Source organism: Coregonus clupeaformis, chromosome 3, assembly GCF_020615455.1.
Source record: "Coregonus clupeaformis isolate EN_2021a chromosome 3, ASM2061545v1, whole genome shotgun sequence".
NCBI lineage: Eukaryota > Metazoa > Chordata > Actinopteri > Salmoniformes > Salmonidae > Coregonus > Coregonus clupeaformis.
In genome coordinates, this window is record NC_059194.1 from 21804024 (window position 1) to 21828943 (window position 24920).

Below are 24920 nucleotides of genomic sequence, written 5' to 3' on the forward strand. Positions count from 1 at the left end.
CCTGCAAGAGGAAGGCATTGATGCTATGGACTGGCCCGCCTGTTCCCCAGACCTGAATCCAATTGAGCGCATCTGGGACATCATGTCTCGCTCCATCCACCAACGCCACGTTGCACCACAGACTGTCCAGGAGTTGGCGGATGCTTTAGTCCAGGTCTGGGAGGAGATCCCTCAGGAGACCATCCGCCACCTCATCAGGAGCATGCCCAGGCGATGTAGGGAGGTCATACAGGCACGTGGAGGCCACACACACTACTGAGCCTCATTTTGACTTGTTTTAAGGACATTACATCAAAGTTGGATCAGCCTGTAGTGTGGTTTTCCACTTTAATTTTGAGGGTGACTCCAAATCCAGACCTCCATGGGTTGATAAATTTGATTTCCATTGATAATTTTTGTGTGATTTTGTTGTCAGCACATTCAACTATGTAAAGAAAAAATTATTTAATAAGATTATTTCATTCATTCAGATCTAGGATGTGTTATTTTAGTGTTCCCTTAATTTTTTTGAGCAGTGTATATATTTATATATATATTATATACACTTCTAAAACCAAAGTTGCGCCCATTTATACATTTACCCATGTGCTTCTATTACACCAAGAAAACCTCAAAGAATTCATAATATCACAAAATTGGGGAGAAAAAGGGGGAAAAGTACATATCAATGACGATGAAGAAATCCTCTGATGTGGGGAGGGGGGTGCTGGACCCACTCTTTATCCTCCATTCATGTTAGTTTGTGTTGCTGGAAATTGTTTTACTTCCATATCTATTCTCATATGTTACCAACTGGCTCTCATTGTCTAACTGTCATTGTCACTCAAGGCAGGCAAAATAAAAACCAATATATATGGCTGTCATTTAAATATTGGTAATATCATGACAAAATGTCACTTTACCAAATACATTTAATAAAAAGCAATACTTCTACGGCAATGTCTTTGTGTCTATGGGTCAGACATCTTGGGAGGCTTTTCTCTTCCTTTGATTGTCTAAGTGTGTGAAACATGTATGGCCATTGGGAAATGGTGTGATGAACACAGCATTGGCTCATGTAAAACCGTAATCAACACTGCAAATCCCTGTACTGTTATGTGTGATGCTGTAGATACAAATTGATAACATGAACAGCAGGGCATTTTTCCACTAACCTGCGGTCATGGTTAGTGTGAAATCTCTTTCTTCAAAGAATGCTTGTGACTTTTCAAAGATATTGGTGGTGAATATACAGGGAAGTTGAACCAATTTTACACAGAAAGATTTCAATTGCCCAGAACTGTACAGATAGTGTGGCTGGTACGTAGGTTCTAGATGTATTTACAGGGGCTGGCTTTTGTACAAACCATTTCCATAGACCACCGACATTATTAGTTTCCATGTTTACAAGGTCAAGCCCCCAATCAGAAGTATTGTCAGTGTGTTTTTATTGATATAATTCAAAGTTCTAACTGTATGGGCCTATTCAATGTCTGAGCACACACACAGTATATCAGCCATCGCAATGGCTAAGTTTACACAGGCAGCCCAATTCTGATATTTACCCTAATTATTGGTATTTTGACCAATCAGATCAGATCTTTTGCCAATAATTGGAAAACATATCAGAATTGGGCTGCCTGTGTAATTGCAGCCAAAGCATTAGCAAGAACAGAAGGTACAATACAAAACTGATGGGGAGAGAAGGTATAATACAAAGCTGATGGGGAGAGAAGGTACAATACAAAGCTGTTGGGAGGAGAAGATACAATACAAAGCAGATTGAAGGAGAAGGTATAATACAAAGCTGATGGGGAGAGAAGGTATAATACAAAGCTGATGGGAGGATAAGGTATAATACAAAGCCAATGGGAGGAGAAGTTACAATACAAAGCTGATGGGAGGATAAGGTATAATACAAAGTTGATGGGAGGAGAAGGTACAATACAAAGCTGATGGGAGGAGAAGGTATAATACAAAGCTGATGGGAGGAGAAGTTACAATACAAAGCTGATGGGAGGATAAGGTATAATACAAAGTTGATGGGAGGAGAAGGTACAATACAAAGCTGATGGGAGGAGAAGGTATAATACAAAGCTGATGGGAGGAGAACGTACAATACAAAGCTGATGGGAGGAGAAGGTACAATAGAAAGCTGATGGGAGGAGAAGGTGCAATACAAAGCTGATGGGAGGAGAAGGTACAATACAAAGCTGATGGGAGGAGAAGGTACAATACAAAGCTGATGGGAGGAGAAGGTACAATACAAAGCTGATGGGAGGAGAAGGTGCAATACAAAGCTGATGGGAGGAGAAGGTGCAATACAAAGCTGATGGGAGGAGAAGGTACAATACAAAGCTGATGGGAGGAGAAGGTATAATACAAAGCTGATGGGAGGATAAGGTACAATACAAAGCTGATGGGAGGAGAAGGTGCAATACAAAGCTGATGGGGAGAGAAGGTATAATACAAAGCTGATGGGAGGAGAAGGTACAATACAAAGCTGATGGGAGGAGAAGGTACAATACAAAGCTGATGGGAGGAGAAGGAAGTGCACCTGAAAAGGCATCGTCACTCTCTACAGCTCCTCAAGAAGGTTGCCTCAGCAACAGTCACAAAGACAAGCCTTGCTTTGCCTTGGCTCTCTCTTTCCCTCTCTCCCTCTCTATATATACTGTACCAGTCAAAAGTTTGGACACACCTACTCATTCCAGGGTTTTTCTTTATTTTTACAAATTTCTACATTGTAGAATAATAGTGAAGATTTCAAAACTATGAAATAACACATATGGAATTATGTAGTAACCAAAAAAGTGTTAAACAAATCAAAATATATTTTATATTTGAGATTCTTCAAATAGCCACCGTTTGCCTTGATGACAGCTTTGCACACTCTTGACTGATATTGTACAGTTGAAGTTGGAAGTTTACATACACCTTAGCCAAATACATTTAAACTAAGTTTTTCACAATTCCTGACATTTAATCCTAGTAAAAATTCCTTGTCTTAGGTCAGTTAGGATCACCACTTTATATAAAAAAATTTGAAATGTCAGAATAGTAGTAGAGAGAATGATTTATTTCAGCTTTTATTTCTTTCATCACATTCCCAGTGGGTCAGTTTACATACACTCAATTAGTATTTGGTAGCATTGCCTTTAAATTGTTTAACGGGTCAAATGTTTCGGGTAGCCTTCAACAAGCTTCCCACAATAAATTGGGTGAATTTTGGCCCATTCCTCCTGACAGAGCTGGTGTAACTGAGTCAGGTTTGTAGGCCTCCTTGCTCTCACACACTTTTTCAGTTCTGCCCACAAATTTTCTATAGGATTGATCAGTGCTTTGTGATGGCCACTCCAATACCTTGACTTTGTTGTCCTTAAGCCATTTTACCACAACTTTGGAAGTATGCTTAGGTTCATTGTCCATTTGTAAGACCCATTTGCGACCAAGCTTTAACTTCCTGACTGATGTCTTGAGATGTTGCTTCAATATATCCACATAATTTTCCTTCCTCATGATGTCATCTATTTTGTGAAGTGCACCAGTCCCTCCTGCAGCAAAGCAACCCCACAGCATGATGCTGCCACCCCTGTGCTTCACGGTTGGGATGGTGTTCTTCGGCTTGCAAGCGACCCCCTTTTTCATCCAAACATAACGATGGTCATTATAGCCAAACAGTTATATTTTTGTTTCATCAGACCAGAGGACATTTCTCCAAAAAGTACGAACTTTGTCCCCATGTGCAGTTGCAAACCGTAGTCTGGCTTTTTAATGGCGGTTTTGGAGCAGTGCCTTGCTGAGCGGCCTTTCAGGTTACGTTGATATAGGACTCGTTTTACTGTGGATATAGATACTTTTGTACCTGTTTCCTCCAGCATCTTCACAAGGTCCTTTGCTGTTGTTCTGGGATTGATTTGCACTTTTCGCACCAAAGTACGTTCATCTCTAGGAGACAGAACGCGTCTCCTTCCTGAGAGGAATGACGGCTGCGTGGTCCCATGGTGTTTATACTTGCGTACTTTTGTTTGTACAGATGAACGTGGTACCTTCAGGCGTTTGGAAATTGCTCCCAAGGATGAACCAGACTTGTGGAGGTCTACAATTATTTTTCTGAGGTCTTGGCTGATTTCTTTTGATTTTCCCATGATGTCAAGCAAAGAGACACTGTGTTTGAAGGTAGGCCTTGAAATACATCCACAGGTACACCTCCAATTGACTCAAATTATGTCAATTAGCCTATCAGAAGCTTCTAAAGCCATGACATCATTTTCTGGAATTTTCCAAGCTGTTTAAGGGCACAGTCAACTTAGTGTATGTAAACTTCTGACCCACTGGAATTGTGATACAGTGAATTATAAGTGACATAATCTGTCTGTAAACAATTGTTGGAAAAATTACTTGTGTCATACACAAAGTAGATGTCCTAACCGACTTGCCAAAACTATAGTTTGTTAACAAGAAATTTGTGGAGTGGTTGAAAAACAAGTTTTAATGACTCCAACCAAAGTGTATGTAAACTTCCGACTTTAACTTTATACATTCACATATCTATCTATATATATATATATATATATATATATATATATATATATATATATATATATATATATATATATATATATATATATATATATCTCACACAGAGAAAGAGATTGGAGGAGGAGCACGCTCAGGAGCAGCAGTTCTTTATTTGTTTATTAGCATTGGCCTCGAGGTATTCATTGTCTACATATCTAATCAATATAACTGAGCAATATGTTGTGTGAGACTAATTGATCCCCGTAATGTTTAATTTTTTTATTACATTCTTTTTGAGATTCTGCGCCTCCATATTCCATCTGGCCAATATGTAGTTTGAGTGGCATTATTAAGTTTGAGTGGAATTAAACCCCTCCTCCCTGTTATTGGCCTTACGGCCACCCCACACTGCATCTCTATTAAGACATGTCATTCTAATACATTTAATACATACACTCTTAGAAAACAGGTTTCCAAAAGGGTTCTTCGGCAGTCCCCATAGGAGAACACTTTTCGATTATATTTAGAACTCTCTGTGGAAAGGGTTCTACATGGAACCCAAATGGAACCCATTCAAGTAATTGATAACCATTTTTTTCTAAGATTGTAGGCTAATCAGTCTCAGCATGTACTGTAATCTCTGCATGCTGCTGGAGCCGTTTGTCAAAAACTAGCATGGCACGCTAAAACCAGATGACTGCCACAGTACCAAAACATAGGAGAGCAAGAGGGCTGGCTAAATGTTTCCAAAACATTTAAAGTAATTATGATATGAGATGGTTCTTCCCGGGTATGCCTCGGAGCTCAAACATTTGTAGTCTGGCACGGACGCTGTGTCTCCATGGTGAATGGGATATTAACATTGGATCTATGGGGATAGAGAGAACATGGTATAATGAATGTTAACTGCCAAGGCGGGGAGGTGTTATTGAATAAATAAATAAGGAGATTAGGGGCTCCGTATGCGTCTCAGCTCACCTGTACTACCGGGAGTCTGTTGTTACCGTATGCAGGAGTTGACACAGTTAAAAGACAACAGAGCTATGATACATTGGAAACCTAAGCCATATTGTCATTGTGTGAACGTCTTTTAAATGTAGGAGCATCTCTTAAAATGTCTGAAAACACATCATTTGATTGGCAGTTATGCCTGTTCTTCTGATAGTGTTTGCCTCTCTGCATTAAAGTAATCCATGTCAACAGGTCATCCCTCTGCTAAACAGATGTACATGAATTAAATCCCATAGAAATGACATGGACAGCGTTGTGTCTCTCCCCTGTTTGTGTGTAGGAGTGCTGTGTGGGCCAGTCAGAGAGCTGCGAGGTGCCTACGACAACAACGACTACCGCTGGAAGGCTCACCCCAGCCGAGCCACAATCCCAATCCCCGAGCGCACTCGGCAGCTTACATGAAAGTCCTGTTTCATTTAAACCCTATTTCATGCAATCATTTCATGGTGGTGCTCTTGTCAAAGCGTGGGTTTCGTGGATGAAACCATTGAACATAACCCAGGTTTATGAGGCTTAGAGGAATTTGAGCACCCCACAACCAGCTGTGTGTGTGAGTGTGTGTGTATGCCTGTGCAGGCCGTAGGGCATTCATATGTGTATTTGTGTTCATATGGTTATATGAGTATATCAATGAGGTTGTGACAGCGTTTGGTAAATTGATTTCGAAATGTAATCTGTTACAGTTACTAGTTACCTGTCCACATTTTTTTTCAGTAATGTAACTTTTGGATTACCCAAACTCAGTAACGTAATCTGATTACTTTCTGTTACTTTTGGATTACTTTCCCCTTAAGAGGCATTAGAAGAAGACTAAAACGATCCATCAAACTCATTTAGTGTGTCATCATAGTGGTCTCTGACTTGTGGTCAGACTCAGGTGGAACAAATGTAAACTTGCGGCTTTTTTCAATGTCATTTAGAAAACAGAAAGGTGTCATAATGTATTTTTTCACAAACATCCTTTCACAATTTAAAAGTTATCCAATTACTAATCATCTAGTATTTATAAAGTGTCTGTAATCCGGCAGGTAGCTTAGTGGGTAAGAGCGTTGTGGCAGTAATCGAAAGGTCGCTGGTTCTAATCCCCGAGCCGACTATGTGAAAAATCTGTCGATGTGCCCTTAAGCAAGGCACTTAACCCTAAATGCTCCTGTAAGTCGCTCTGGATAAGAGTGTCTGCTAAATGCCGTAAATGTAATCAGATTACATTTTTTTAAATGGTAACGTAACTGATTACAGTTACAGGCTTTTTGTAATCAGATGACGTAACTGATTACAAAACAGCTGAACTGGTGAGTACAGTGTGTAGCCTACACAGTGAAGAATAGGTTGGTGTAGCAGCTGCATTGGTACTGGTGAGTACAGTGTGTAGCCTACACAGTGAAGAATAGGTTGGTGTAGCAGCTGCATTGGTACTGGTGAGTACAGTGTGTAGCCTACACAGTGAAGAATAGGTTGGTGTAGCAGCTGCATTGGTACTGGTGAGTACAGTGTGTAGCCTACACAGTGAAGCATGACTGTACAGGTGGGGTTCTAAGAGTGTCAGGTCTCTCCAGGGGTAGGTTATCCCATGGTGACTGGGCAACTCTCATAGGGGGCTTAAAAAGGATTAGACTGAATTAAAGCTGTCCTTTATTATCTAATGTAGGGGTGTCAAACACACTGTACGGCCAGCCCATTCAATATGGCCCAAGGTTTAATTTTTTAAATTTTTTTATATGATTTACTGGGAAAAATGATCTGAATCTTCATTGAAATTACTAAAACCAAATGGAAACTGTGTAGAAATGACAATGGACCTACATTTATACAGTCTCTTCACTGTCCAGGTTGCTAAGATCACCGGAATGAAAGCTAGACAGTCAGGAAGCATCCACAATTCCCAAAACAATATATAGAGGATAGAGGACAACTTTATTTTCAAATGTTTACTTTCGAGGAAGTACTAAAAATAAAAAATGTGGCCCTCCGGACCTGGTTGAAGACCGAATGCAGCCCCCCCCCGCCATCCCCCTGCCCCCCTTGACAAAACATAATTAGGAAAAGCAATCAAGCTCTTACTAGATGTATGGGAACAAAGAAACTATTCAATTTAGAACACAAAAAGGAGAAGAAGAAAACTAAGGTACAGAATAGAAGAAAGAGGTAATTTAATTGAAAACTTTTCTTTTTTGTCTATTTTTCCCTCTGTTGCAGTGATGGACAAGGACACCTCCATTTCTCATATGCTGTTACTGCACTCTGAGGCCTGCGAAAAGCTGATTTCAGGACCATGGATAGCAGGTAGAGAATGTTTGGATTTCAGGAACCATGGCTAGCTTATAGAATCAGCCCCACCTACAACACACCTCATAACCTTCTATTCTAGGTGATGTTGTGCCGTATCCCCTCTCTGTGGAGCTAGAACCAGTCCCATGGACAGCACCTGCAAACACACTACTTGCTGCGTATGAGAACCCCCCCCCACCCCCACCAGTTGGCGAAAAAACACACATACACTTTTTACTAAACTCTCAAAGCACCCGTCTCTTACATCCCCTCTCTACCTCCCCTGATACTCTTCTTTTCTCGTTCTCTCGCTCTGCTCTGAGGCCATATAAATGTCCCATTCTTCTCTGAATGGTGCCCCCTGCCGAAACGTGTCAGCTAAAAGCCCCTCTGTGATGCTTTCATGTCAACAGGCCATTTTTCATGGTAATAACAATGGGGAGAGGTAATCCACCGTGTGTGGTCCATCTCAGGCCTCCTTCTTGTGGATCAAAGGCGAAAAAATATAGTATTGACCATTTTCAATGACTCCCCAACACTGTAAATATGCATTAATATTTCAGGGTCAGGGGCATCAAGGGAAATGTAGCTCCAGCTACATGTACCTTCTAATTAACTGTATACCAAACATATGGTGTGTTGAAGATCTATATCAGTAAATTATGCATTAAAATAGTCATCAGGCAAACCACTAAGCATGTGGGGTATGCAATCAAGAGGCAGATTTTCATTGCTGTAAGCACCTTAATAGATGCACTCTCACATAATGTAATGAATCAGACTGCCTAACAAACTGAGAATTTTGTGTGTGTGTACAATTACTTCTGCCACACTACATGTAAAGATGGCGAATATGTACAACAGAAGTGTTTCGGTGCCAAGGGCTAGTACGGTCACCCATGATGCATTGCATCCCTCTCATTTAATGATGCATAAAGAAACCTTGCAACCACTTTCTTGATGAAAGAGGGAGAAACTATGCTTTCAGATAACAAAACAAAACTCACCCACACATATTCACACAACAATAAAGATTTTCCTATTTTACCCATACGATGATCAGGTTATAGCCTACATACAAAACACAAAACAGCTTCAGTGGTACAGTAAGTATATCATGTTGCACGGTAGTATAGATGTCTCAAAAAACAGATATGAAATATAATGCACAGATTAAATGACACACCTTTCCAAAATCAAGAGAAAAACAAGTAATGTTTATGAACTTTAAAAAAAGTATGTTTATGACTGTCTGTCTAATGTTTACTGTAGTTTATTTAGAGTAAATTGTCCCTCCGGCTTACATATAATGTAGGGGTTTAGTAGGCAGCTGATATATCTCCTTCTGCATTACAATGGAATGGCCTACAACCCTGCATCCCACTGCTGGCTTGCCTCTGAAGCTAAGCAGGGTTGGTCCTGGTCGGCCTCTGGATCGGAGACCAGATGCTGCTGGAAGTGGTGTTGGAGGGCCAGTAGGATGCACACTTTCCTCTGGTCTAAAAAAAGTTAGATCCCAATGCCCCAGGGCAGTGACTGGGGACATTGTCCTGTGTATTGTGCTGTCTTTTGGATTGGATGTTAAATGGGTGTCCTGGCTCTCTGTGGTCACTAAAGATCCCATGGCACTTATGGTAAGAATAGGGGTGTTTACCCTGGTGTCCTGGCTAAATTCCCAATGTGGCCCTCGTACCATAATGGCCACCTAATCATCCCCCCTCCTCTCCCCTGTAGCTATTCCTCAGGTCATTGCTGTAAATGAGAATGTGTTCTCAGTCAACTTACCTGGTTAAATAAATAAACATTTAAAGTAGAAAGTTTGACCATGTAATAATACATGGCTACATAGTCAGGCTAAGTTAAATTGCACGTTATGTGGTTTCTCCCAGTTGGAGAGTAAGTGCTAGAGTATCTTTCAGGATATTCACAGGGGCAGCGACCCCTCATCTGTGACTCTGTATGGGTCCCTCCTCAGTGCCATCTGCCCAAGTGGACGGACTGGTAAAACACACACACTGTTTTTATTACAGGCAGTGGTCTGAAAGAGTGACCCAGTGTGTGTGTGAGTGAGTGTGTGTGTGTGTGTGTGTGTGTGCGTGCGTGGGTCCGCATTTGTGTACGTGATATAAAGTATCTCTCAGCTTGGCCAGCACTAGAGTGTTAACCAGTCAATTAGACTGAAGTAAGGAAATCAGATTTGCTAAGGAGTTGAATAATTATCTATCCGTAAGGAGCTCATCAGTTGATTAGATCGTTAACAAAGTCTTGTTTAGCCCTTGCATGGGTATTCACTTAGTGATTGAATCCTACACTATGTAGCTCACATTCTGCTCTAATTAAGCACTGTAATCTACAGTTAAGGGTGTATGCCTATTATAACCCAGCTGACACTCACTGACAATTACTTTTGAATGGTGAGCCAAGAATAGTATATCTTTCCACAATGTCTTACACTGTCTTACACTACATGACCAAAAGTATGTGGACATCTGCTCGTCGAACATCTCATTCCAAAATCATGGGCATTAATATGGAGTTGGTCCCCCCTTTGCTGCTATAACAGCCTCCACTCTTCTGGGAAGGCTTTCCACTAGATGTTGGAACATTGCTGCTGGGACTTGCTTCCATTCAGCCACAAGAGCATTAGTGAGGTCCGGCACTGATGTTGGGTGATTAGGCCTGGCTCGCAGTCGGCGTTCCAATTCATCCCAAAGGTGTTCGATGGGGTTGAGGTCAGGCCAGTCAAGGCCAGTCATGTTCTTCCACACCGATCTCGACCAACCATTTCTGTATGGACCTCATTTTGTGCACGGGGGCATTGTCATGCTGAAACAGGAAAGGGCCTTCCCCAAACTGTTACCACAAAGTTGGAAGCAGAGAATCATCTAGAATGCTATAGCGTTAAGATTTCCCTTCCTTGGAACTAAGGGGCCTAGCCCAAACTATGAAAAACAGCCCCAGACCATTATTCCTCCTTCACCAAACTTTACAGTTGGCACTATGGATCGGGGCAAGTAGCATTCTCCTGGCATCCGCCAAACCCAGATTTGTCCTTCGCACTGCCAGATGGTGAAGCGTGATTCATCACTCCAGTGAACTCGTTTCCACTGCTACAGAGTCCAATGGCAGCGAGCTTTACAACACTCCAGCCGAGGCTTGGCATTACGCATGGTGATCTTAGGCTTGTGTGCGGCTGCTCGGCCATGGACCCATGTCATGAAGCTCCCAACTAACAGTTATTGTGCTGACCTTACTTCCAGAGGCAGATTGGAACTCGGTAGTGAGTGTTTCAAACGAGGACAGGCGATTTTTACGCGTTATGCGCTTCAGCACTCGTGGTCCTGTTCTGTGAGCTTGTGTGGCCTACCACTTAGCGGCTGAGCCGTTGTTGCTCCTAGACGATTCCACTTCACAATAACTGCATTTACAGTTGACCGGGGCAGCTCTAGCAGGGCAGAAAAGGTGGCATCCTATGACAGTGCCACGTTGAAAGTCACTGAGCTCTTCAGTAAGGCCATTCTACTGCCAATGTTCGTTTATGGAGATTGCATGGCTGTGTGCTCAATTTTATACACCTGTCAGCAACAGGTGTGGCTGAAATAGCCAAATCCACTAATTTGAAGGGTTGTCCACATACTTTGTATATATAGTGTATCTTTCTATGATCAAATATATGCTATATGTGTATAGTATATATGCTGTGCAGTATGTGACAATAACCAGAACACAACACCACACCTTCCCACTGTGTGTGTAGTTACTTGAACACTGAGCCTTGCTGCAGCTTGTTATCACATTGCTCATCTTTATACGTCTGATCTGTGTGTATGGTGGTACTGCAGCCTCAAGCAGCGGTGACTGGGTTTTTAAGGACTTTTTTATTTTATAAATGGACCTTTTTTATTGTGTTTGATTTCTTATTTGGGCAACGATTAGGTATACAATTTACATAGATGTCTTTGTTCAATGTCTTTTGCAAATTAAAAACAATTGACCACAAAAAGAGAGTGGAAATGCGACAGGAACAGGAAATGGCTGTGGTTGGTTGGCGGTGGCGGATGGAGTAACGCACACAGAACTAGAAATACATGAGGGAGAGCTGTTTGAAAACCGGCATGTTTTTGTCTTGTTTTCTAACCTTACCCTTACCTTCAGCGCTTGCTAAACTGTCATGCTCGAACGGAAATGTCAGTCATTTTGCTTTGTAGAAAATAAAGCCTGGATTCATTCCAATCCGCACTAGATCCACATTATATCTTGACATTTAAAGGTAATTTCTAATTGAACCGACATCTGCAGTGTTGACCTTGAAAGCGATCTCCACGAACACAGCAACATTGCCTTTAAAAGCTAAGTTGTCTACAAGCGTGATTGGATTGAATCCCAGCCTAAATGTTTTTCAAACTGTTGCAATCGGGACAATGTGAGCATTTGGTTGCTGAGCTCAAGTTTCTGTTGTCACATGGTTCACTTCACTTAGCTCTGTCCACGTGTCTGAGACTGTCAACTTAACACAGCCCTCTCACTCTGTCACACCGATCGAATCACAACATATTAACCTGAGAGATATTAATGATCCATCACAACATATTAACCTGAGAGATATTAATGACCAATCAACATCACAGCCACTCTATTTGTCTATTCCCTTCACTTGTTTTTCTACCTCTTCCCCTCTCCCTCGTTCTATTTCTCTCCATGTTGGATGGTGTGTTAGCGACTCCTCTGAAGAACGTCTGATCGATCCAGCCCTCGGGGGGCTTCGCTCCCTGGCTCTATTACGAGCAATGGTCGGTCTCGACATGCCCCTCCATCTCTCCCTAGACTTAAGAATGAATTTGGAGGCTAGGACTTTGTTTTTTGTTAGGGCCCTTTCCTAATGTACCTCCAGGTAAGCCACTGACAGCCCGCCGTCGATACCCAACGCTGCGGGAGGGGAAGGGAGGAGAGAGGGGGCACAGAGAGCACTCCGCTGGGGCAACAGAGCAAATGAAAGCCCCTCTCACTAAGTGGCACACACCCAGCAATGATTTTCACATCAGAGAGTTGGCCTCGTGACAAAGGAGACAAAACAACAGCAGAGATGAACAGAAGGGAAGGGTAAAAGTAAAAACAAGAGTTGGCTGGCAAGAGGTCAAAATTAAGGTACATGAATGAGCAGGTTGTAATGGTTGAATCAGATATATTGATCTGTTAAGTACATTAAAGAGCAGGTTGTACTGGTTAAATCAGATATATTGATGTGTTAGGTACATTAAACAGCAGGTTGTTCTGGTTAAATCAGATATATTGATATGTTGGGTATATTAAAGAGCAGGTTGTTCTGGTTGAATCAGATATATTAATATGTTAGGTACATTAAAGAGCACTTTGTACTGGTTGAATCAGATATATTGATCTGTTAGGTACTTCAAAGAGAAGGTTGTTCTGGTTAAATCAGATATATTGATATGTTAGGTACATTAAAGAGCAGGTTGTTCTGGTTGAATCAGATATATTGATATGTTAGTTACATTAAAGAGCAGGTTGTTCTGGTTAAATCAGATATATTGATCTGTTAGGTACATTAAAGAGCAGGTTGTTCTGGTTAAATGATATATATTTTGATTTGTTTTTCTCTTTGAATGGTTCTAGGAATCTGTGTCCTAAGTAGCCCATTAGGCCAGCACATGGAACTTGTCATGTAATTAGCAAGCTATGTATTGACTGCTTGCTCTACGGATGCCTACGAGGACAAAATCCTTATTCCCCACAAACGGGGGAAACATTAAACAGTGGAAGGAGATAGGAGGGGGAAGAATCGTAGTGCGGCATGCAAACGTGTGATAGTGAGGAAGAGGAGATGGAGGGAGTCAGGTAGCCCGCTCTCCTGTCAGGCTAATTAGACTGACCCCCCCCTCTCACTAACTCTCTCTCTCTCTCTCTCTCTCTCTCTCTCTCTCTCTCTCTCTCTCTCTCTCTCTCTCTCTCTCTCTCTCTCTCTCGATCTCTCTCGATCTCTCTCTCGATCTCTCTCTCGATCTCTCTCTCTCTCTCTCTCTCTCTCTCGATCTCTCTCGATCTCTCTCTCGATCTCTCTCTCGATCTCTCTCTCTCTCTCTCTCTCTCTCTCTCTCTCTCTCTCTCTCTCTCTCTCTCTCTCTCTCTCTCTCTCTCTCTCTCTCTCTCTCTCTCTCTCTCTCTCTCTCTCTCTCTCTCTCTCTCTCTCTCTCTCTCTCTCTCTCTCTCTCTCTCTCTCTCTCTCTCTCTCTCTCTCTCTCTCTCTCTCTCTCTCTCTCTCTCTCTCTCTCTCTCTCTCTCTCTCACACACACACACACACACACACACATACACACACACAACACACACATGCACACAAACATATCCCTCTCCCTCACCCATCCCTTCTGTCATTGCCTTATCTAGAGACATTTCTAATCCGAGCGGAGGACAAGTTATCTTTGAAATTAATTACACCAATAAGAGGACCTGGCCTGCAGGAGGAATAAACAGAATAATTAGGAAAAGCAATCAAGCTCTTAGTAGATGTATCGTTATGGGAACAAAGAAACAATTCAATTTGGAACACAAAAAGGAGAATAAAACTACGGAACAGAAAAGAAGAAAGAGGTAATTTAATTGAAATCATTTATTTTGTTGTTGTTTTTTTCTCTCTGTTGCAGTGATGAACAAGGACACCTCCATTTCTCATATGCTATTACTGCACTCTGAGGCCTGCGAAAAGCTGATTTCAGGACCATGGATAGCAGGTAGAGAAAGTTTGGATTTTAGGACCCTGGCTAGCTTATAGAATCAGCACCCCCTACAACACACCACATAACCTTCTATTCTAGGCAATGTTGAGCCATATCCCCTCTTTGTGGAGCTACAACCAGTGCCACGGACAGCACCTGCAAACACACCACTTGCTGCTTATGAAAACCCCTGAGGAGCATCCACTACTGGTGGCGCCTGATTGTTTTAGCACCACCAAAGAGAACATTATGCCTTCAAGATCATAATGAATAGGATTATATGGACAGATCCTAGATCATCAGTCCTACTCTGAGATGCTTTTGTGGATACGGCCCTGAGCTTGCTTTCACAGGAGGACATCCCAGAAGGCAAAAATAATAACAAAGAAATAAACCAATTTGAGTCAAACTGTTTTCAATTACACTCCACACACTGGCAGGCATGGCTATGTTATATGTGCTCATCGCTAATTAGCAATTCTCCTCTTTTAAAGATACAGTGTGATTGGAAACAGCTGGTGGTAGAAAAAGAAAGGGATCAGGGAAAGAGACATATTTCAAAAACGGAGGCTTGTTCAATGGTATATTGATATCAGCATGGTATTACGCTACCCCTTGCTAGGATAATATTAGCATTATCAAATATTTATGGTTGGACTAAATTATATTATCCAATCTATCGTCAGATTGCACTCTGCCACACACAGGGACATTGAAATAAGTACATTTGACATTTGGTGAAAACAGCAAGGTCTGTTACCATCAAGTACATGTAATTACTGCTATTATTAATAATACCACAATAACTGTGCATGAATTGAATAGGGTGGCAATTTGATCTCATTCACTGAAACATACAAACATAACAGCTGTGTGTGTGTGTGTGTGTGTGTGTGTGTGTGTGTGTGTGTGTGTGTGTGTGTGTGTGTGTGTGTGTGTGTGTGTGTGTGTGTGTGTGTGCATATGAGTGCGTGCGTGCGTGCGCGTGTTTGGTATGTGTGTTGGGGGTATATAACCAGACACTTGAACTACAGTCACATCGTTTTGGGTTTGATGGAGTTGAACAGCACAACAACAACACACACACAACCCACAGCCTTCCCCCAACACCAACCCCAACCCAAAGCCTTCCCCCAACACCAACCCCAACCCACAGCATTCCCCCAACACCAACCCCAACCCACAGCCTTCCCCCAACACCAACCCCAACCAACAGCCTTCCCCCAACACCAACCCCAACCCACAGCCTTCCCCCAACACCAACCCCAACCCACAGCATTCCCCCAACACCAACCCCAACCCACAGCCTTCCACCAACACCAACCCCAACCCACAGCCTTCCCCCAACACCAACCCCAACCCACAGCCTTCCCCCAACACCAATCCCAACCCACAGCCTTCCCCCAACACAAACCCCAACCCACAGCCTTCCCCCAACACCAACCCCAACCCACAGCCTTCCCCCAACACCAACCCCAACCAACAGCCTTCCCCCAACACCAACCCCAACCTACAGCCTTCCCCCAACACCAACCCGAACCCACAGCCTTCCCCCAACACCAACCCCAACCCACAGCATTTCCCCAACACCAACCCCAACCCACAGCCTTCCCCCAACACCAACCCCAACCTATAGCTTTTCTCCAACACCAACCCCAACCCACAGCCTTCCCCCAACACCAACCCCAACCAACAGCCTTCCCCCAACACCAACCCCAACCCACAGCCTTCCCCCAACACCAACCCCAACCCACAGCATTCCCCCAACACCAACCCCAACCCACAGCCTTCCACCAACACCAACCCCAACCCACAACCTTCCCCCAACACCAACCCCAACCCACAGCCTTCCCCCAACACCAACCCCAACCCACAGCCTTCCCCCAACACAAACCCCAACCCACAGTCTTCCCCCACAGCCTTCCCCCAACCCCAACCCCAACCCCAACCTACAGCCTACCCCCAACACCAACACCAACGCCAACCCACAGCCTTCCCCCAACACCAAACCCAACCCACAGCATTCCCTCAACACCAACCCCAACCCACAGCCATCCCCCAACACCAACCCCAACCCACAGCATTCCCCCAAAACCAACCCCAACCCACAGCCTTCCCCCAACACCAACCCCAACCTACAGCATTCCCCCAACACCAACCCCAACCCACAGCCTTCCCCAAACACCAACCCCAACCCACAGCATTCCCCCAACACCAACCCCAACCCACAGCCTTCCACCAACACCAACCCCAACCCACAGCCTTCCCCCAACACCAACGCCAACCCACAGCCTTCCCCCAACATCAACCCCAACCCACAGCATTCCCCCAACACCAACCCCAACCTCAACCCACAGCCTTCCACCAACACCAACCCCAACTAACAGCCTTCCCCCAACACCAACCCCAACCCACTGCCTTCCCCCAACACTAACCATAACCCACAGCCTTCCCCCAATACCAACCCTAACCCACAGCCTTCCCCCAACACCAACCCCAACCCACAGCCTTCCCCCAACACAAACCCCAACCCACAGTCTTCCCCCACAGCCTTCCCCCAACCCCAACCCCAACCCCAACCCACAGCCTTCCCCAACACAAACCCCAACCAACAGCCTTCCCCCAACACCAACCCCAACCCACAGCCTAACTCCAACAACAATTCCAACCCACAGTCTCCCCCCAACACCAATCCCAACCCGCAGCATTTTCCCAACACCAACCCCAACCCACAATCTTCCACCAACCCCAACCCCAACCCACAGCCTTCCCCCAACACCAACCCCAACCCACAGCCTTTCCCCAACACCAATCCCAACCCACAGCATTTTCCCAACACCAACCCCAACCCACAGCCTTCCACCAACACCAACCCCAACCCACAGCCTTACCTCAACACCAACCCCAACCCACAGCCTTCCCCCAACACCAATCCCAACCCACAGCCTTCCACCAACACCAACCCCAACCCACAGCCTTCCCCCAACACCAACCCCAACCCACAGCCTTCCCCCAAACACCAACCCCAACCCACAGCGTTCCCCCAACACCAACCCCAAACCACAGCCTTCCATCAACACCAACCCCAACCAACAGCCTTTCCCCAACACCAACCCCAACCCACAGCCTTTCCCCAACACCAACCCCAACCCATAGCCTTCCCCCAACAACAACCACAACCCACAGCATTCTCCCAACACCAACCCTAACCCACAGCCTTCCCCGAACACCAACCCCAAACAACACCCTTTTCCCAACACCAACTCCAACCCACAGCCTTCCCCCAACACCAACCCCAACCAACAGCCTTCCCCCAATACCAACCCCAACCCACAGCCCTTCCCCAACACCAACCCCAACACCAACCCCACAGCCTTCCCCAACACCAACCCCAACCCACAGCCTTCCCCCAACACCAACCATAACCCACAGCCTTCTCCCAATACCAACCCTAACCCACAGCCTTCCCCCAACACCAACCATAACCCACAGCCTTCCCCCAACACCAACCATAACCCACAGCCTTCCCCCAACACCAACCCCAACCCACAGCCTTCCCCTAACACTAACCCCAACCCACAGTCTTCCCCCACCCCAACCCACAGCCTTCCCCCAACACCAACCTCAACCCACAGCCTTCCCCCAATACCAACCTTAACCCACAGCCTTCCCCCAACACCCACCCCAACCCACAGCCTTCACCCAACCCTCAACCCAACACCAACCCTAACCCACAGCCTTCCCCCATACCAAGCCTAACCCAAATCCTTCCCCCAACCCCAACCCCTCCCCCAACCCACAGCCTCCCAAACCCCAACCAACAACCTTCCCCCAACCCTGACCCACAGTCTTCCCCCAACCCAAACCCACAGCCTTCCCCCAACCTCTCCCCCAACCCACAGCCTTCCCCCTCCCCCAAATCACAGCCTGCCTCTTAGTCCTCTTTTTCCTCTTATTCCTCACCTCTTTCACCCACATTCACATAAGAAAAAACATCCAGCCATTAAATAAAATCATAGCTTGTCATTCGTCTCTGTGTTACATAATTGAAAGAGGATTTGTGTACTTACCCACTCCCCCCACCCCCTCCTACTCATTAGGGCAGATAGATATGGACCCATCATAATGTGTGGGCCTTCTCACCACCTCATCATTCAGATTAGTGTCACTGGCCCTCATCCTGAACCAAGTGGACACCCAGCTCCTCAGGCCACAGCACACTGGACACCCCATGCAAGAGTGTGTGTGTGTGCGTGCATGTGAGTTTGTGTGTGTGTGTGTGTGCATGCGTGCGTGTGTGTGTGAGATCAGGGGGTAGAAAGTCCTTTCTTAAATACTGACAGCTCATTATCATGGCATGGAGCTATTTTCATCCATTTCATTGTTCACCAAAATCACATCACACTAGCTAGACACACCAGAAACTACAGTAGACAAATATATGTATGTATTCTGGTACTTTCTTTCATTTCAAGACAATGGCATGATCGGCAATACAATCCCCAAAGCATTTTATCTCAAGAAGCCAGCTGAGCTTACATGCTCTGAGCATTATCTTCACATCTAACAGTAAAACAAAATACATGTATACCGGTACTAACAGTAGGTAGCATACTTCCTCCAGAGTACATGGCTGACAATGGAGCAGATTAAAACTTTGATGTGACAGAATTCGCACAGTGGAAATACAGTAAGTTTTGCAAGCTAATTTAAAAGTGTGCGTTCCCCCAACACAATAGATGATCAATAAGCAGACGGCATTGACGCTTTCAGTTTTACATCAAAACACACCGGCATCAAATGGACTGAATCAAGCAAAATCCAGCAAAGACCACATCACAGAGAACAGTCTGCAGGTATGCCAATACAGATGTTTTAATGAGCACAGTCGTTGTCATGAGAAGGACAAAATTAGTCGTAGGGGTTTGGAAGAAAACTGACGTAGGAAAGAACGAAATAGTTCCATCTTTATGATATTGGAACAAGTTCAAAGAATCAATCATCCCAAATTCAATGGAGTTGATGATTATCACTAGGAATGCTAGAGGAGAAAACATCATTCGATCTCAGACTATTGATCATATCCAAACAGTTTAAAAGCATGTTGTACCCCGGTTTAACTCACATTGATTATTATCAATGTGATCCTTAAAAAATTATGCTTCAGAATTCAAATACTATGGTCTGAAACCTCTGTCCTCTCTCTCCTCTTTTCTCTCTATGCTCTGCCTCCATTTCCCATCATCCACCTCATCTGTGCTCTGCCTCCATTTCCCATCATCCACCTCATCTGTGCTCTGCCTCCTTTTCCCATCATCCACCTCATCTGTGCTCTGCCTCCTTTTCCCATCATCCACCTCATCTGTGATGCAAAACAGATGCTCATCCATCTCGCACATGAGCCTGCATTTTTCTATTTGTGTGTATTGTTGTGAATTGTTAGATACTACTGCACTGTTGGAGCTAGGAACACAAGCATTTAGCTACACCCGCAATAACATCTGCCAAAAAATGTGTATGTGACCAATACAATTTTATTTTATTTTATTTTGATTTATAACCAGAGAGAGCAACAAGCATCTGTCATATTTATGCACGTGCACACGCATAGATGGGAGAGTGATATGTTAAGATGGTGGAAAAGAGATTGGATTGAGCACTGTGTCTTCATCCCACAAGAGTGGGTTGAGAATGTCTGGGTCTACTGGCTGAGTCTGCTCTCACACCAACAGCAGGAGACCTGAGTAGTCTGTCATTGCATGGCCTGGCTCCTTTCACAGCATGGACTCTATAAATGGTCTGGCTCCTTTCACAGCATGGACTCTATCAATGGTCTGGCTCCTTTCACAGCATGGACTCTATCAATGGTCTGGCTCCTTTCACAGCATGGACTCTATCAATGGTCTGGCTCCTTTCACAGCATGGACTCTATCAATGGTCTGGCTCCTTTCACAGCATGGACTCTATCAATGGTCTGGCTCCTTTCACAGCATGGACTCTTTCAACGGTCACTGAGCCTTGGGATATTTTTTAACAAAAAGTTAATGTGTGATGTGTCTGTTTGAACATCTATATGTCTATATATTTGGTCACATGTCCATCCATCTTTGAGTGTTGTGTGTGTGTGTGCATGTGTGTGTCTGTGTGTGTATTGCATGCGTATGTGCATACACACTTCTATATGTCTGCTCCGTGCCTGTTGACACAGGGAACACAAGGCCCTGCCGCCTAGCTAAACTCCACGCCTGTTGACACAGGGAACACAAGGCCCTGCCGCCTAGCTACACTCCACGCCTGTTGACACATGGAACACAAGGCCCTGCTGCATAGCTACCCTCCACGCCTGTTGACACAGGGAACACAAGGCCCTGCCGCCTAGCTACACTCCACGCCTGTTGACACAGGGAACACAAGGCCCTGCTGCATAGCTACCCTCCACGCCTGTTGACACGGGGAACACAAGGCCCTGCCGCCTAGCTACCCTCCACGCCTGTTGACACAGGGAACACAAGGCCCTGCTGCATAGCTACCCTCCACGCCTGTTGACACAGGGAACACAAGGCCCTGCCGCCTAGCTACCCTCCACGCCTGTTGACACAGGGAACACAGGGCCCTGCTGCCCAGCTACCATTCCTCTACTTGAAACCAACTCCCCATGCAGTGGGGCTCAATCCATCTGCAGGGTAATTGTTTGGCTTCCCCTCCTTCACAGTAGAGAGCCCGGGCGAGTGGCGAGGCACACACAGAAATCCATTGGAAATGTCAACACCGCGGGAGCGTTTGTTTATAGCTCCAGGGTCCATGCCCAGCTTTCATTAGCCGTGTAGGGTGGAGAGTGAGCTGGCTCCCAGTTTTCGTAAGAGCACGAGGGACGCCACAGTAGCTGCCGCGGATGCCGCAGGCCATGTTGGGTATTCAGTCTGAATCGCAGCCATGACCAGAGTCGTCGCCAGTGCCTGCTCACCCATTCTTGAGATATTTAAGATACATAGTTTTTTAAAAGACTAAAGCACTGCAGGAAAGCATCCTCGGTCAGTTTCATTTGAATGTGACAATAAGGGAAATGGTTCCAGGGTTGATACTGATATGGATTTGATTACATACAACATGAGGAGATGCATTGTCTTGGCTGTGATATTTTTTTCTCTCTTGTACATTCTTTAAGGTCAGCTAGCTATGTATGTGCCTTTAGGAGTGAGAGACGTGTGTGTGTGTGTGTGTGTGTGTGTGTGTGTGTGTGTGTGTGTGTGTGTGTGTGTGTGTGTGTGTGTGTGTGTGTGTGTGTGTGTGTGTGTGTGTGTGTGTGTGTGTGTGTGTGTGTCTGTGTGTGTGTGTGTGTGCGTGCGTGCATTACAAAGAGCACAGATTTCCCGCAAGACACAACACAGAAAACAGAAAAACATATTTCCATTTACTGTTAAATACCGATCATACATGGTTTTATTTTCCCTTCATTTGCAGTTGGCAAACATCCAATAGCAGATTAACCATTATTTTAAAATGAGAATTTCACATGTTCCCTTCCTTCTCGGAGTCATGCGGTTAATTAGCGACGTAAGTGGAGACCAGATGTCCCAAGCTAGTTTGGGTGAGATGAAAATGCAAATTTGACAAATACAGCTAAAACAACCTGATTGGGAAACATTAGGAGCTGTTTGGATCACCTCCTCTCAGAATGCACCAGAATATAGACACCTTCCACTTCCTCAACACTTCCTGGACTACAATCTTTTCAATGAACTCAACGCTTCTGTCTGTCTGTCTGTCTGTCTCTCTCGCACTCTCTTTCTCTCCCGCTCTCTCACTCTCTCTCTGCAAAATCTGGCACAAAGCACTACTAGTCTAATCAAAGTAGAGCTTTTTCTCTGGTGTCATTTCAATAGAAGTCACAGTACAAGAGCAGGTAATACTGTCAAAGCCATAAGGTAGTGTTTTATACCTGTGGATGTACAATAGAATAGTCTGGATACACGTCTGGTAAAATACAATATATTTCAATGTTCAGAATATTTAATGTACACTATTTCATATCTCATGAGCGTTAAAACATGTGATTTTCTTTGCTGCAAAGCTGATATCAGATCTTGGTCATACCCCAAAATTGGACATATCCACACAAAATAAAATTAACCTTTCTCCAGTCGACAAAACCATCCATCAATCAATCTATCAATAAACAACAATCTATCATGTAGAGACTGTGTTGACCTTTCTTCTGACCTCGTTTGAGAGCAAACAGACAAATTTGACATTATATAACCTGAACGCAGTGTATATTTGACCAGCAGAAAATGAATGGCAACGGACTGCGGTACGCCAACCCAATGTTCACTTTTATGCCTTCCCCTAACCCTTACCTCACTGAAATTATACCTAACCTTAAAGGGCAATCCCACTGTTCAACCTAATATTCATTATCTCCAGAACCATACCAGTGTCTATATATGTAAAACGTAGACACATAAAAGGCCACATTTCTATGATCTGTGGTTAAAAAGATAAGTCATTTATTATTACTTTTATTATTACGCTATTACTTTTCTACTATTTCTCTATTTTCTTTCTCTCTGCATTGTTGGGAAGGACCGTATGTAAGCGTTTCACTGTTAGTCTACACCTGTTGTTTTACGAAGCATTTGACTAATAACATTTGATTTGATTCCATCGTCTGCTCACTTCATGTAAATTTGCACATATTATATACGTGTATTCATATTAATATTAGGGTAAGGTTACATTTAGGCATGTTAGTGAGTGGTTAAGATAAGGGTTACGGTAGGTTAGAAAACAATAACACGGCTGGATTGGAACTGCTGCCACTCGTGGATTAAGTCCTGTGGGTAGCGTCCTCCACCACCATCACCTACCAAACTTTTCATCAAAGACAAACAAACTGAGTTTACCATAACACTTTTCAACTCAAATGGTTCAGTTCCTAAACAGCAATGGCAGCAGGTAGCAGCTGTTTTCACAATTAATATTTATTCTGAGAATAATTTTCCTCCATGGAGGTCACGGGTTGGGAAATACAGTAATTCCTCTGTAATTATTGGAACAGTGATGGATTTTTTCTTCATTTGGCTCTATACTCCAAAAGTTAGAATTTGAAATCAAACAATGAAGTGCAGACTGTCAGCTTTAATTTGAGGGTATTTTCATCCATATCGGGTGAACCGTTTAGAAATTACAGCACTTTTTGTCCATAGTCCCCCCATTTTAGGGGACTAAAATTATTGAGACAAATTCACTTATATGTGTATTAAAGTAGTAAAAAGTTAAGTATTCGGTCCCATATTCATGGCATGCAATGACTACATCAAGCTTGTGACTTTGCTGTTTGTTTTGGTTGTGTTTCAGATTATTTTGTGTCCAATAGAAATGAATGGTAAATAATATATTATGTCATTTGAGTCACTTTTATTGTAAATAAAAACTAAACACTTCTACGTTAATGTGGATGCTACCTAACAGGCCGAGAAACACCAGCTCCTTTTCCCCTTGTGTTTTTTGTAGTCTTGCCAAGGAATGAAAAGAACTCAGTGAAAGACTGACACGTCTGAGCCTCTCACCCTCCACTCCGTGGTTGGGATTTTTTCCCTCATCGTAAATATGTCCCCTTTCTTCCGTGGAAGCGCATGTTTGCCGTGTAAATCATTTGTTAGCTGCTGACTTAGATTCTATCACTTTACTCCCTGCTGGCTTTGATCCCATTGAAAGGCATGTACAGTGCACACTCTCTCATCTCACTCCTGTCTTTCTTTTCCCAGCTCTCTTTCTGACTTCTCTCTTTTCTCTTGTGGAAAGTTCCTACAAACGCCTGTCCCGCCGTACTTTAAAGATGCTAGTACATGAAAGGAGTGGCATCAAAAGACTCCATGCTTTGCATGTATGGAGACAGTTGACATCTGGGGTGCATCTGCTATACTCTCCACAGATACATTTGACATTTTTGTCATTTAGCAGACGCTCTTATCCAGAGCGACTTCCAATTAGTGAGTGCATACATTTTTCATACAATGGAGCAATGCTGGATAGGTTTGGCCCGTTGGGAAGATGAGGTCACTGTAAATTCTTAAAAACCTCCCTTTATACCTTTAATTTTTATGCAAACTAACAGGCGGGACAATTGTAATCTCATTGTCCTCTTGTTTGTTATTGATCTTCCTAAAATAAACTGGTTAACATTGTCCTGGTAGGCCTGGTAGAAAGCCAATTGTTCTAAAACACAAACTATCTCACACACACACACACAAGTACACACACACACAAACACACTATCTCACACACTATCACAAACAAATACACGCACACACATTATCTAACACACTATCACACAAATACACACACATACACACGACACAAACCCATAATCCACTGTGCCTCATTGTGACACTGTTCTTTCCTGG